Here is a 3913-nt window from a genome sequence, read left to right on the forward strand (position 1 = left end):
CACGTTCACATTTACAGTTTCAGGAATGACAAACGTGAGTTTAACAGATTATAAAGACTTTAAACAGAGCATAAAGTACCATAACTAATTAATTTAAAACATTGAAATGTCTTAAAACAATTATTTAACCCTTTGAGCGGTACGGTCCCACATATGGGATTTAGAACGTTCGGTGATACTGCCAAATTCAAACTGTGCTTTTGCGCTTTGGCTGACGCTGAGCCAGAGAGAGACGTGCACTGCTCGTCATATATTGTCACAACTATGCAGTGTTCTTAACCACATAATGCATATTTTAGGCTTCAGACATTTAAATACACATAAGTACTAGTTAATCAATACATTTAGAGTTTGAAAAATACACACATATGTCTATGGAAGCAACGATAACAATCCATTCAAATTTAATTTGCAGATGCGTTTTATTTATATCAGATACACATAGTGTAAATAACTATAAAGTTCACTCTATTCTTCACCCAGTTCACCGGCCACTTACCGTATTGGCCCGAATATAAGACGACCCTGATTATAAGACGACCCCCCTTTTTCCAGATGTACCTTTTGGAAAAAGGCTTTTTAAAAACCAAATCTAGTTTTTTCTCAGTAAAACACATTTTGTCTTCAATTATTTTCATATTGCATATTTTTCCTATTTTAATTTTTGTTTTGAAAGTATGGTAAAATTACTCTCGATCTTTACAACACGCATTACATTACGTATTTCATGGCACACTTTTATTTGTTTTATGCGTATTTGGCGCCACCTATTGTTGTGGGTGTATGACATGTCCAAGTCTAGACCCTGAATATAAGACGACCGCGTTTTTTCAGATGTATTTCCAAGAAAAAAACATCGTCTTATATTCGGGTCAATACGGCATTACTTGTATTTCGGGAGAAATTGGTGAATTCACGTGCTGTAAATCAGACTGACAGGACTCTCTGAACTGCAGCACTAACAAACATGGCGGCGCCCATCTCACATTATAGATCACGATCAAGATCATTTAGAAAGGTTTTTGAACACACTCATTTACACATATTTTGAATCGGAATATCAGATTGTTCATGACAGGGTATGCAAGTTTGTGAATATTTTAAATAAAAAAGGAAAAACAAAATAAAAGCGATCCATCTGTCATACAGTGTTATTGTGGCCGCGGTGTGTCACGTGACAAGCCTGACGCGTCGCCATGGAAACAATAAGGGGAAACGTTCTAAAATAATGGTCACCTTAAAAAAACTCACTCTGGGGGGACCGCTAGAATATTTTAAACTCACCACTGAAAAAGTTAAACTCTTCATTTTATTCCTGTTCTTCCTTATGCGCAACTGATAGTTTACGTAAAAATTCAAAACCAGAACATTTTAGAGTTAAATAACCCACAGTTCACACTAACAATAAGAGTTAATAGTTCTAATAATAGTTTTCCCTTAAAACTAAGACTAGCTTAAAGTAGTTAATCTCAAAATTAAGAATAATTTATTTAAAAAAAAATAACAGAAATTTTAAAAAAGTAAAAACCAGTTCATCTGTACAATCGTAATAACTAAACAAATAACATTCACTGACTACAGTGACTCATTCACATTAGAGCCCTGCACGGGCCTCAAATATAGGCCCTAGCCCAGCCCTGGCCAGAGACGCTCAGGCCCTGGCCCGGCCCGGGTCCGACAGCTCATCAGAATTTTTGGGAATTTTTTGAGTCCGACCCGAGCCCGTCTTCCCCCCCACCTTCTCCCAAAACAGCTTATACTACTGTTTCAGCTATTAAAATAGTTCAGTTTTGTATATAATGTCAAAGTGATTATATTCCGTTTCGTTTTTTATTGCCTTAATTTAGAAAAACTTTTGGAGCATTTTTTTGTTCGTTAAATGTAAGTTTTTGTTTTTTTAAAGTAACGATCAAGCAGCCAGCAACAGACAGCGAGTTGATCATAGCCTTGATCAATTTAGCCTTCTCAAATCATCACGACTTGCCTAAAATAAAACCTAGATATACAACAGTTCAAGCATATGAACTGGCGCCGGCGCGATCACTTGCAGTGGAAACAACTTAAAATATGCCGTAATTATTGCTCATAAAGGTAAGAGTAATACATCACTCGGAACTGTAAAGGGTCTACTTTTATTTGTGTGCGCTCACAATATCAACAAAACATTGTGCTTTTATAAAATAAAGGATACATACAGGATGTGCTTTCTGCAATTTCGGCCAGGAGCGCTTCACAATGATGAACCGAAACTCAGCGAATACTTGCCTCAAAAACTTGCTAAATATATCTATAGAAAGCTTTAAATTACTACTTTAAAACTAAATAATTCGAAATCAAAAACAAAAACTCTTTTTACGGATTTTATACAATCCGTAAAGATGCATTTCTCTCTAAAGGCACGTCCAATGAGGAGATGGCGAGTCAGGATCGTCGTCTTCATCGTTGCGACACGTTGAATAAATAATTCAACTATCTCATTATTCCCCCCCCGACACATTCAAGGTAATTACTTTTGCTGGGGCTTTCCGGCACGCTTTAGCTTATTGCGTGCGTTTTTTGCCGTCATGTGCAAGGATATGTTTGCAGATTCTGTACTGCACATGACCAATTGACTCACTGTTTGCCGTGGCAATCAAATCAAGACTCTTCCAAAATACAGCTGTTCCGAAGCATTGGGAACTTTTAGTAACTCCCCACGCTCCAACTTCTCCCTGATGCTGTGCATGGTCAACTGTCACCTATATGCTAATGCATGTGTATATGCGTTGCGTATTGCGTAGGCGACGATGTATAATATTTATATTATAATCAATATAACAACATATCATACAGTAGCCTATGTGTGCTCTGCGCGTATATGGCACAATAAAAGCAGAGAAGCTAAATGAGCCAGAGTCATGAAATACATCAATGATTGTAAAACTGAATTTTATGATCTTTAATATGAAGGTCAAAATTTAATGTTACAGAGAGATGGAAGTAAAGTTCTTACCTGTAAATATATACTTTCTGTATTTTTGGGTGTGCCGTGTCAAAGCCTTGGACAGTTTCTACTGCAAACAAGTCTAGATACAAATCATGCGCCACTTCCTCTTCACTCAATAAGGGAAATGCCCCTTCTTGAAGGAGGACTCAAGTAAGCATATTATATTCCCTCTCCTGGTTATATCATCTTGAGGCTACTTATTCTGGGCACTACCTTGTTCATGGTGCAAATAACAACACCTATCTGGGTGGGTTGGGTTAGCATCATGTTCAGTGCATCACGGCTGGTTCTTCACGCTCGGAGGACATCTGTACCTGCTATGCACTCCCACAGCCCACTCTGAGACTGGTTGGCAACCTTCTTTCAGGATGTCTTTATAAATCTCTCCCTTTGGAGTGATTATGCTATGATACCCCCTATGGATTCTTATTCAACAATAAAGGCTATTTAAAGGATTTGTATGTGCTTTCCTTAAATATGGAGATATTTTACTCGAGATGCTTTCAAAGGAGATACCAAAGGTGATCATAACCGATTGATATCTGAAAGTTAACTAACATTCTGATATTAAAATTAATTAAAACACCAACAATAAAAACAATTAGCTAAGTTAGCTGATTACCTTAAAAATCCATAGATATTGGCATCAATTCATACAGCTGTTAAAACTTTATCCGACAAGCGGATGCAGTGAGACCAGGGGGCTGTTTCATAAAAGACGCTAAGAAAAGCAGGGATTAAAGTCCAAAACCTGACTTGAAATAACCTAACAAATCAATCGGGACTAAAGCGGTTTCATAAACAACAATTTAAGTTCACACAATTCGATCCAGGTTCAACGAGTCAGGATAATTTGATGTGCACGCTTATTCTTAAGCAGATCTTAATGTCGATCATGGATCAAATCGATCCACCATGGCAAACAGC

General features: G+C 37.3%; 1 protein-coding gene across 1 annotated transcript in view; it reads right to left on the reverse strand.

The window, feature by feature from the left end:
- LOC107671509 (interferon-inducible GTPase 5-like) overlaps nt 1-3058 on the reverse strand; it is a 16788-nt gene extending 13730 nt beyond the window's left edge. Inside the window, exon 1 of the mRNA XM_016464431.1 lies at nt 2993-3058. The gene's annotated coding sequence lies outside the window, so the exon portion shown is untranslated. The remainder of the gene's footprint in view (nt 1-2992) is intronic.
- Nucleotides 3059-3913: the final 855 nt, after the last annotated feature.

Source organism: Sinocyclocheilus anshuiensis, unplaced genomic scaffold (genome assembly GCF_001515605.1).
Source record: "Sinocyclocheilus anshuiensis isolate Anshui unplaced genomic scaffold, SAMN03320099.WGS_v1.1 scaffold4927, whole genome shotgun sequence".
NCBI lineage: Eukaryota > Metazoa > Chordata > Actinopteri > Cypriniformes > Cyprinidae > Sinocyclocheilus > Sinocyclocheilus anshuiensis.